The following is a 12,500-nucleotide window of genomic DNA, read 5'->3' as shown; positions in this document are numbered from 1 at the left end:
GCCGGGAGGGAAGCGGATGGGGGCCGGCGATGCGCGCCGGTCGTGTTCGCGTGGAAAATTGTTGCTTTCTTCATTAATGATTCCATTGTACACTCTTGTAATAGTCTATCGATTACAAAGATCCGGTCTTTTTATAAGATCCGGTTACAACGAAAATCAAATTAAATTTCTGGGGATAAGGAATCAGGTCCCACTCCCTTGGGTACGGGTATGGAATGCCCGTTTTCTTCACTTCTTGAGCCGTCATAAGAGCGTTGACCTTGCTCTCGAGATCATGCATCTTCTTATCCTCTTCCTCACTTTTCTTCAAGTATATCTGTGGAGGTTGAGTGGATGACTTGGTCGGACCGCTTCCGGAGTTGTCTTTATCTGGAGGAGGATCGTCAAAGATAGTCTCATCCTCTTCATTACGCCGGCTGGATTCCGCCTTCTGGCTCGACTTCGGTTGGTGTTGCTGAACCTGTAAGTCTCGCATCTGCTGCATAGTCAACTCCATTTCGGTTTTGAACTCAGCTCTGATTTCCTCGCGTTGTTTAGCCAACGTTTCCTGCAGCATGTGAGCCAATTGATCCGGCGTGATTGCAAATGATTCTTTGGCTTGTCCAACACTGGATGCGGTGTCGTCAGAAGCGACATCAGAACAAGTGTCCGACAATTCTTCATCTGAAGATAAACCCTCGTGCATTCTCCTGTAATCTCGACGTAAGTTGGCTCTTCTTTGTAGCCGTGCCATCCTTTGAGAAAGACCCCGCTCAACTCTCCCTCCCGGAGAGAAATCAGGGTCGTGGTTAACTGACTTTTGCTTTCCCTTGTTGGTCATGTTGATAGTGACTTCAGGGAACTCATCCTGTCGGATTACAGATTTTTTCTTATTGAAACGTCTTGTTCTGGGTCTTGACGCTTCATTGGACAATCTTTGAAATACGGAGACTCTTGTTGACTTATTCTTAGAGCATCCGCATTCTGTCAAGACTGCTTTAATGAGTCTCTCGTAAGCGCAATGAGACTCGTTTTCTCTGACCACTCTCTTTCTTGAGTTATCTTTCTGATAGTACAGCTCATCATTATTGTGATTTGAGCAATCTATCTTTTGCCTTTGAACTTTGTTAGCATGCACAGGACGACTGGTCGTCGCCTCTGGGCGATCCAAAGTTAATTTTTTAAATCCACCCCCTTGCGGGTGTGGAGTTTTCAGAGGTCCTAAACGAGAGTGAACTGGTATTCTCTCGTTTTGGACTTGTGCAGTTCTGACAGGAGGGTGTTTACGACCCCCTGTATATGAAACCACTAAGGGTTTGTTTGCTGGACTTGGTTCTTCTTTGACTGGGGCTTTGCCTCGATCGTCAACTGAGGGACCAAGGCGATCCGCCATAGTGATTTTGAATTTAGACAAATCTGGGCTAACCCAGGGTTCCACTGGTGATGCTGTAGTAGAAGGGCCAGGATCAACTGCAGATGTGGCTTTGCGACGGTGATGAACGTCACGATCAAATGAAGCGCCGCGGCAGTCTTTACTGTCGCGGTTGAGTAAAGTGCCGCGGCAGTTATGACTGCCGCGGTCAAATAAATTACCGCGACAGTCTGAGCTGCCGCGGCCACAGTTTACATTTTTTTGTAATTTTTGGGTATCTTTGGTCTTTGGAACCCAAATTTTATAGTTTTTTGATGGCTTTTCAGACACCATATCCTTCTTGTTCTTCTGCGCTTGTTGACGAAGGGCATGAGCGCGAGCTGCCTTTGCTTGACGCCTTTGTATGCGCTCTTTGAGAATAGAACAGGCTCTTTTGACCAGAGTCTATTCCTCCGTCGTAAGCTGTGCAGAGATGTGATTGGTTTGCCGTTGAGGCAATTGGTTCACCTTTTCCTTCCTCGACTTTAAGTCCGTATAGTAATGGACTCCGTCGGTTTGTTGCATGGCCTTAGCCAATTGACGAGCGCGGCGTTGACGTTGTCTCTGACGAGCTCTCTTTGTCAATACCGGAGCATCTTGGTTTAAGGACCCTTGAACTGGTGAAGGGTCATTCGGAACAGAGATGTCGCAGGTTGATTCTTTTGCAATGACTTGGCAAGAATCTCTACCTGCGGTCTTCATTGGAACTGAAGACTCGGGAACTTTCTTGGGAGAAGAAATCTTCCTGCACTTGCGGGGTGAGGAGGATTTTGATGACGAGGATGACATATACTCCTCGTATTTTGCCTGATCGAATTCATATTCGATCTCTTCGGTGACGATGATCTTAATCGGCTGCGACACTGCGGCCTCGGCAGCGAGGCCGCTGGCTCCCACTGTGGTCGCCAGTTTGTTTTCAGCGAAAGTTGTTTCCATTGCAGATTCCATTAAAACTTCGATCGTTTACAAAGAATTACAATGAAAATAAAAGAAAATACAACTCTCGAGAAAATAACACAGAAATTGTTTATCAACTCCTGCTTTTGTGGGACTTTGCCTGTGCCGGGAACGCTTTAGCTCGTGGACCACCGATTCGTAGATCGTGAGGTTGTTTAGGGATCTCTCCTTCGTTTATCGAAGTAAAGATTTGAAAACGAATATCTTATCGATGTAAGATGTTCGTTCTTCCAAAGATCAAGTCTGAGCTTAGATCTCTAGGATTCTTCCAAAGGTAAAGCCCCTCTTTCTCGTGATCGTGCATCGTCTCCTCCAGAGCAAAGCAATGCCCATTACGAACAATATCTAAATAGCCCTGCTTTAATTGAAAAATATCATGCTCTTTGTCAATTAAAAATGTTCCCCGGTAGATATGTTAAATTCGATGACTTCAGTCATTTTTCTCTGGAACAATTTTTCTCTGCTGCTAAACTCACCGATCTACTCTCAAGTAAGCACTCCGAGAAACTTTATCCCCCACTTGTGCGTATATTTTACGCAAATCTTGTGACATTTTGTCCTGAGAATAGACCACATTTTATTAATTCTTGTGTCAAACATCGCCATATTCGTTTCACAGCTAACCGTCTAGCTGAAATCATTGGCATTCCTCGTGGCGACACCTTTCTTGATGATGTTTCATATGATAATCCCAGTGTCGAAACCCTTATGACTCTTCCTGGCGAAAGCCTCCCATTACATGCAAAAAATGTATCTGATTTGGCTACCATTGTTGGACGTATCATTTCCTATAACTTGATTCCAAAATCTGGGGGGTATAGCCACTATTCCCAAGATCTCACTAGGGCAATCTATGCCATTCTGGGTAATGTTGATGTTAAATGGGGAAATGTTATATTCGATATCATGTCTTCTGGTCCATCCACTTTCATTCCTTTTGGCGGTCTCCTTACAAAAATCTTTAAACACTTCAATGTTGACCTCGACGATGAGACACCTCTTGAAATCCGACCTCTCTTTGATATTACTGCTCTTAATCGGATGAGAATTCCTGCCAGCTTAATGGCAATGCAAGATCATCCTGTTCGTAGACCCTCTCCTGAATCTCCCATTCATGAACCTCCTTATGAGCACTATCATTCCTCCCCAGATTCATCTGTACCAAGCCATATAGAAGATCTTTGCACTCAGATGACTGAATATCACTATAGTGACCAAGTGAGATTTCAGAGGATTGAAGACAGTGAACATGATCTTAGCATGCGACTTGAAGAGGTTGAAAGGACCCAAGTAGAACTAAAGAAAGAGATAGCCTCCCTGAGGAGTGAAAGAGAAGTTGACATGGCCTCCATTCACACGAGATTTGATGAGGTTATAAACCTTTTGCAACCCCATCCTTCCTCGGGTCCAGGATCGTCAAACGCTTGAAGCTCTTCTTGAATTCCTGTTGAACAAAATGATATTTTGGTTTATGATAAGTTGGCAAACTTTTATTTTGGCATGTAATATTCTAACTTGCACTTGTTTTGCTTCATGTTGGACATGGTTTGAAAACATGTGTTGAACTTGGTATGTAATAGACTAGTAAGTCTGGCTCTGTTGAATTTATGTGTTTTCACATTTGATGGTGAGCCTATATCTTATATGATGATCATATGCTCTATCATGTTTGTGTTCCATAAGAATATCCTCATTCATGCCTCTTTTCTGATAGGGGGAGCGTAGCTCCTATTTGTTTACTTTGTTTTTCTAATCTATTTGTTTACCAACTATTGATGCGTAGTTTACAAATGTCAAATGTACAAGAGTCGACTCGTGATCAGTATTGAGTCGACTCACAAATTGATGCGTAGTTTACATTTTGTTTCTGCTGAGTCGACTCATGACAGTCATGAGTCGACCCATCAGGTTGAGTCGACTCATGACTGTCATAAGTCGACTCACAAAGTGTGCTGGAATATGAGTTTTGTTTCTGCTGAGTCGACCCATGATATTATGAGTCGACCCATGGTTTATGGGTCGACTCGTGAATTTCATGAGTCGACCCATTTGTTGGTCTTTTTACTTGGGATCTTGCTGATATTTTGGGATGTCATAAATAACCCAGTGCATAAAACATTCTGGCCAGTGAAGAGAATTGACTATTCAAGTTTACAAAGTGTTTAAGAGATTGACAAACGTTGCATGCATATCCGGACAAACTATATACAACATTGCGTATCAAGGAGATTGACAAACTATATACAAGATTGCATTTCCAAACAAGCTATATATACAAGATTGCATTTCCAAACTTGCATTTCCAAACAAACTATATACAACATTGCATATCCAGAATTTTATATATATACAAATACTTTACAAATCAATTCCCAAAATATATTTGTACACAAAAAATATTGGATATCACAATTGGCATGTAGCAACCGAGGAATTGGTCTTAAGGATCATGTTGGTTGATTTCCTGAAAGTAAAATATAAGCGGATCAAAAGAACAATAGATTTCGATATAAGCGTTTCAATGAACATTACACGTATAGAAAATATACCTTCAAATAGAAATAGAGCAACAATACGAGCTCTATGTCTTGCACAATCCTTTTGGTCAATTGCAATTGGTTGACCGGATATGAGGCTAAACATGTACGCCATCAAGAACACCCCGCAATCCAAGCTTCTGCAAGTTCAAAAGTTTGCAATATCAATATAACACTCTTGGCCCGCAATATGTAGTCTCTATGTGAGTGTTAGCACAAACGAAAAAAGAACATATGAATAAGTCGAATACACTAACCCCCGTTGTTGAGGTACATCAACACTTTCTACCTCCTGAATCGAAGTAATGTCTAAGTTCCAAGCATCGGGAATGGTAGAAATAAGCTTCACCCTAAACTCATTAGCATCAGACATATAACCACGGAGGGAAGAATAATGATAAAATCTCTTCTCCTTTACAAATAACACCAACATATGCCAATGAAATGAAGTTAGGAGTGGGAAAATAATCTTATCAAGTTCTTGGAATCGAGTTGTCGTTATTGGCTTAAACATTCGATCCACACTTGACGGATTATTTTCATTGATGCATCTCTAAAAAAATAAAGAAAGTTAAGAGTAAGTATTTAATATAGCTTATGAATATTACTTATAATCTCGGATTGGATTTCTACTTACGGTTACCCATGGACTACATATGTGTATGTCTTTCGCATAGTTTGCACGCGTCTCCATTAACCTATTTAACAAGACAACATAGGAGGCTATAACCTGAAATGTAGATAATAAATTTGTAAATATTCATGTTATATACTAACGTGAACACTAATATTTACATAATTTCAGCTTGCAGCAGAAGATCGTTTATCAGTTATGCGGCCCTCAGATTAGTAACCATTGCATATATGACTGAATTGTGGAGGCATAAGATGTGTTATTGTATCAAATATCAAAAGCATGTACAGTGCTCTATATGTGTGTTATTGTATCAAATATCAAAAGCATGTGGAGGCATAAGATGTGTTATTGTATCAAATATCAGTCATACGCTTCTATGTGATTTCTGGTACAGAAAATACTCTATATGTGTGTGCATGTGTGCGTGTTTATGTATATTTGTGTGAAGCATGAAAAGAACGGATACTTACTGTTCGCAGGGAAATTCGTTGCTTAAGTAACTCCAATGCATCTTTACGTGTCATCAACGCATCTCTAGATGACCACACTAATGTCTCACTACATATGAAACAAATACATAACATGTATTAATGAAAAAACTTAGTACAGGTTGAAAAGTAAATAAGTAAATCATTCAAAATACTTACGCGGCCATATTCTCCTTCCAAAAGTTATCTAGTAGTTCTCTCTCCTCATCCATTACTTCCTTCCTTCCCGGATAATTTGGTCGTCCTTTTCTACTAACAAGTGGAACAAAAGGAGACCGCATTGATGGCCCAGCATGCCGAGATCTAGAGAGAACTGTTCTTTTGATGGAAGGGGTTTTACGCATGCCTTCAATCAACGTAACATCGCGCGGGCTAAGAATAAAGGCGTCGTCATCCACTTCCATTGAATCCATGCCCACTTGATCCTTCCCACCATCCTCACCATCATCTTTCTCTACATTCAATCTATCAACGTCTTTACCAACCTCATCATCCCCGCCGACATCCTCCTCCATATCTCCACCATTCCCCTCCTCATCTTCCTCATTCCCGCCATCAACTCCCTCCTTATCCTCCTCATGCCCCTCATTAGCCCCCTCCGCATCCTCCTCTTTCCCCTCATTTTTTCCCTCCTCATCACCATCATCACTATCATCCCCATCTTCCTCATCATCCCCATCATCCTCATCATCCTCATTTCCTCCATCACTATCTACATCCTCTTCCTCATCACCAAATTTGTCCCTCCTTATCTTCAACAGAAGGTCTAATTCCACCCGTTTTTCAAGTATGAGCTGATCCAACTCAGCTTTGGTGATTACCTACACATAAATAACCCAAGTAAAGTTCAATTCATGGATGAACATCAAATAAAAATCATGGAGAGCAATTAACTAACATGGAATAAAAATAAAAATGGAAATATATATACCTCTCTCTCTCTCTCTCTCTCTCTCTCTTCAATCTTGAAGGGGCAGTGGATGTAGTGGCAGCTTGTCTCTTTTCAAATTTGTTAGCCCTTGACTCAACACCATGCTTCCTAAAATTAGCCGGATCTCTAATTAAATCTTGAACTGTACTCCTCCGTAAAGATCCCGGGCCCTTGTGGAAGCTTAGGATGGGTGGTAGGGATTCTGCTCCTACACGAAGGCGTAATTGTCCCACAAGCTCATAAAACCAAACCTGTGAGAAAAGGAAAATTTTAGCTCAACAATAAACATGACTAAATGAATTAAATATATACAATGTAGAATGACATTAAAATGTAGTAAATGTTAACTTACCATCAAAACCGAGGCAAAACCCCCCATATAACCACCTCTAGATCGATTTCCCTCAAATCTCTTAGTGATGGTTTTCTTAGCCTTAATCATCTCGGTACACAACACATTGTATACTAATTCAGCCCAATTATACTCCTTAAGAGTGCCCAATTTCTCAGCATATCTAAATGCAAACAAGGGACAACTCATACTAGCTTGGGGGCATAATATAAAGCCAATAATGAAAGCCACGAGCATATGTGGCAAAAGAGGATCTCTACGCTCGGCCATCTGCTTGATAAGTTCACCCATCCTATCTCTTCTAGCACACACAACCTTCTTCTTACCCTCGTCAATTTTCTTCTTTCCTTTTCTAGTCACACGCTTACTATCTTCTTCAATTTCAGCCGCGGTACTATATGAAAGCACAAGCTTGTAGATTGTATCGCGATCACTTCTATGAAACCGCGTGTCTACTATAGATCCTCCCATCGGAAGACCCGTGATTCTCCCAACTTCTTCAACATCAAAGGAGGTCCATTTTCCTCCAATTTTGAAACTACTTTTTTCGACATTAAATACTCCCAACAAACAATCCACTATAACTGGTTGCACTGGAAGATCTGGAACATCTAAGTAGCCATAAAATGGAGTGTCACGAAGGGCAATTCGTTGATCTTCCGATAAATAAGTAGAAATCTAGAAATCTGATTTTGAAGGTCCCGGAAGTACCCAATGTTCGATGGAATTCGCACTAAAGCCATGAGATAGAATTTTCTGCAACCATAAAACATAAGGCGACTTTAGTTGTCTATCATATTTACAGACAAAATTGTATCAAATGTTTACAGAATCAGATGTTTACAGACAAAATTGTATCATATTTACAAACAAAATTGTAACAGACAATCTCAATACTCAAATTACCACGCTTTAGCTTTATATCAACCTATTTACAGCCTATGATATTTTTCCTCTTCTCGTTCAGTGAAATGTAGCAAATGTTAACATATGTACAATAACAGACATTTGTATCAAACTTTAGATGTCCCAGAATTGGGACTGAATATACGCAAAAATTTATGAACTTAAAAACGTAAGAAAACCAATACCAATCCTCAATTATAAAGTCATGAATTCAAAACAATATAAACGCAACAACTAAGCTAAAATTGTTGAGTTTAAGAGCCAATAATTATCTATGCAGTCAATATCCAAATATCAAAAATAAAAAAGTTCGACGGCAACCCAGCCAATGCTCGTGAGAAATCAATACCTGAAACAGCGACTTTGACGGCAATGATGACTGGGACGGGCAACAACGGCGACTGCGAGAGCTGGGTCACGGCGACGGAGTCTACTGCAGGAGCGGGCGACGGAGTCGACGGCGACAGCTGGGTCACGGCGGCAGGAGCGGGCGACGGGGATTTTTTTTTTTTAATTTAGGAATCGGGTGAAAGGGAATTTTGAGGAGAGAGAGGTTTATATGGGGAAAGGGGTATTTTAGGGCTTTTACCTTGCTTCTGTATAAATACAATTACTAAATGTATTGTATTTTAGAATTTGGGTTTAAAGATAAATACAGAAAGAGAGTTGGGCTTAGAGATACAAACAATATTGGGTGGGTTTAAAAATAAATGGGAGTAAACAAATGGACCTAAAAGTAAAAATCCCAATTTTGTAACTCACTACGGCCCATTAAAACTACCCCCACTCAAATTTCCCCCTAATTAAATGCCGCTAGATTTTTATCCCTCAAACGTGAACTTTTTCCCTTATCAGGTCCGCTATTGATTCTCGTTCGTGAGCTTAGCCACTGGCCCTCATTAGCGTGCTCTTCAGTTGTTTCTTATCAACTAGGGTTTTGATCGTCATAATTGGCCTTGACCGATTCCTTCTAATCAGTTAGGGTTTTGATCATCGCAATTGGCCTCAACCGATTCCTTCTTTTCAACTAGGGTTTTAATCATTGCGATTGACCTTGATTGATTGCTTCTCGTCATTTAGGGTTCCAATCGTCGCACTTGACTTTTATTGATTTACTCTCTTTGATTTCTTTTCTTCTTTTCTTTTCTAAGCAAGTGAATTTATTTGATCTTTAGGTTTTAATTTTTTAGGTGAATATTGAAGTATTGGCAGCATGGGTGCTAAACCGTATCCGTATCCGAGGAAATATCCGTAACCGTATCCGTTAGGATACGGATGTGGTTAATCAAATCTATAACTGATAGGATATGGTTACGGATATGGTTTTGTAGTGAAATAGCTATATCCGTATCCGAAATATCCGAATACATATTGGTCATACTCTTTTTAACGATAGTTTCGGTTCTTAGATTATGGATTTGTGGTTAATTTTGATGATCAAGATATCTAATCTTAGCTTTTCAATCATAATGAACATATTAATGAACTATTTTATATCACTAAAACTATATTTATCTTAATACTATCTAGTTTTCCCATATCCTTTTCATATCCGTATGCATATCCGTTTATATATCTGTAACCGTATCCGATTTTGGCGGATATGGATATGAATTTTCCTTACTGATGTATATCTGTATCCGTATTCGAGATGGGTAAGCAAATATGGATATGGTATGTATCATATCTGAGTCGTATCCGAACTGAATGCACCCCTAGTTGGAAGGCAGAAAGAGGAACTCCTTATCAACCTTCCGCTGGTGACATTTTGTACAAATTAGTACTTTGTTAATTTCATTTTTCTTATCAAAGTTTTGAATTTAGTTGAGTGCATACGCTTTAGTCGCTGATTCTCTCACAATTCAAAAGCATGGATGTTTTCTATACAAAAACTTTATTGAGCTACAAGACTCTTAAGCCATTTTGTAATGATTCCATGCTTTAAACTATTTGTTATATTTGTTTAGTGACTTATGGTTTGTCTAGAATCAGGGAATTTCTTTTTAGTCAAAATTGAACAAGCAACAATACTTCACATGATTTTTTCGTGAAATGTTTATATAGTTTTGCTTTTACCTATTATTCTCCTCTCAAGAAGGCTTTGTGTTCTCCTATGTACAAACTCAAAGGCAGCAATTGTGGAGGCTTGAGGGTGATTCCAAACATATGAATAACATTTGTAACTATAAAACACATAAGCATTCTGTGATACGGTCACGGGTTGGCGGGGCGGGGGGGGGGGGGGGCGCAGGGGCACCACCAAGGCTGCTGAGAACATTAAGATCCAGCCGGGACAAGAGAGGTCCAATGGCATCTTTTGAGAGCCCACTGCAAAACCGCTTCATATTAAAATTGTGAACCGGTTCACAGTGGGTGGGGGGTGAGCGTCGGGAGGGGGCGCACCACCAAGGCTTGTTGAGCACCACAAGCATCCAAGCCGGACAAAAGCAGGAGTTCTAGCGGATCTTCTTGAGAGGCGCCACCAAAACCCTTCATATTAACACCGCATTTCGAAGTAATATATTTCCTAGGTTCTCATGCGGCTTGCAGTTGCGAAGGAGGTTTTGCTTTTTTATACGCTGTGCCCGTTGTTTTTAGTAGAAGTTTTTTTGGGCTTCGTGCGGGTGAAAAATCGTAGACAGAGGAGAACTTTTAAGAGGGTCTTTGGCATCCCTTTTGTGAGAGATTTGAGAGTTTGCGTGAGGGTTTAATTTGTGTGATTGTAAACCCTATTTGTATTCTCTTTCTCTCTATTAGTAGATCTCCCCCTACCCTCTGGACATGGGCAACTTACCGAACCACGTAAAATTAGTTTGTCTTAATGTTTGTGTGATTTGTAATAGCTTATTTAGGTTCACTCTATAAATCAGTCCTAGAACTTATGAGAGGAAGAGATGATATCCTACTTTGTTAAGATATTTTGCTTTTGGTTCTTGTTTTCTTTGTGAAACGATAATTCTTAATTTCTATTAAAGTTTGATTCTTTCTCTACAACTTGGAGTTAGTTTGCAATGGGAGAAGAATGTTAAACCAACAAGACGATGGCGAGTACAGTTCAAGTTAGTTTTCAGAACACCAAAATTAGTATGGTGACGTATGACGGTAAAATCAACTTTGCTTTGTGGATGAGCGACGTACAAGATGCACTTAATGCTCAGAACTTGGAGGAGACCATCATGGTCCACGAGAGACCACCAAAATATGAAGAGACGATATGGGAAAAGATGAATAGGAATGCTTGTGGGGTGATCAGGTCCTGTTTGGAACAGGAGCTGAAGTATGATGTGATTGAGGTGAAGTCTGCAATGAAGATGTGGGAAATTCTCAATAATAAGTACCTTACGAAGAGTGTTGAGACCCGGTTGCACTTGCTGCGTAGGTTATTCAGATTTCAGATGTCCAGAGGCACCTCGCTTGCAGCTCATGTGAACAACTATACGAAGTTGTTATCGGACTTGGCGAATATTGATGAGAAGATTTCGGATGAGTACAAGGCTATTATCTTATTGGACTCCTTACCGGATGAGGAGTATGACACATTTGTGCTCACTTTGTTGAACGGAAGATCTTCTATCAACTATAGTAAAGTTACTAATGCATTGACGAATTATGATTTGAGGAGGAAGGACAAGGAGGCTTCCCGTGCTAGTACTTTAGGCGAGACCTTGTCGACGAGAGGTAGAAGCACATATCCGAAAGGTGGTAATAGAGGGAGGTCAAAGTCAAGAAGCCCCTTGTCGACGAGAGGTAGAAGCACATATCCGAAAGGTGGTAATAGAGGGAGGTCAAAGTCAAGAAGCCGTCACCAATTAGCAAAGAACCAATACATATCCGAAAGGTGGTAATAGAGGGAGGTCAAAGTCAAGAAGCCGTCACCAATTAGCAAAGAACCAATATGCATTCTGCAAGGAGCAGAGATATTGGAAGAGAGACTGCCCGAAGCTCAAGGAGAAGGAGAATGGCAAGAAAAAGGGCCCGAAGACCAATGAGGTGAATATTACGAAAGGTGATGATTCCGATGATTCGAGCTTTTCTCTACTGATTACTCTGGAGGTGAACCACTTGGATGCATCGGATTGGATGCTTGATTCCAGTGCTACCTATCATGTGACCCCTAGGCGAGATTAGTTTGCATCTTTTGAGAAGCTCGATGGGGGGAGTTGTTGTCATGAGAAATGATCAATCCTGTGGTATTTGTGGGATATGTACCATGAGGATTCGGATGCACAATGGAGTAGTCAGTGAATTGAAGGAGGTGATATTCATTCCTCATCTGAAGAAGAATCTTATCACAGTTGGAGC

At 40.6% G+C, this 12,500-nt stretch overlaps 1 pseudogene; it reads right to left on the bottom strand.

Moving 5' to 3' along the window:
* The window catches only part of LOC109838839, a 2,578-nt pseudogene extending 486 nt beyond the window's left edge, over window positions 1-2,092 (bottom strand).

Source organism: Asparagus officinalis, chromosome 4 (assembly GCF_001876935.1).
Source record: "Asparagus officinalis chromosome 4, Aspof.V1, whole genome shotgun sequence".
In the NCBI taxonomy this organism is placed as follows: domain Eukaryota; kingdom Viridiplantae; phylum Streptophyta; class Magnoliopsida; order Asparagales; family Asparagaceae; genus Asparagus; species Asparagus officinalis.
Note: the sequence above shows the minus strand (reverse complement) of the source record. Positions and strands in the feature narration are given on the sequence as shown.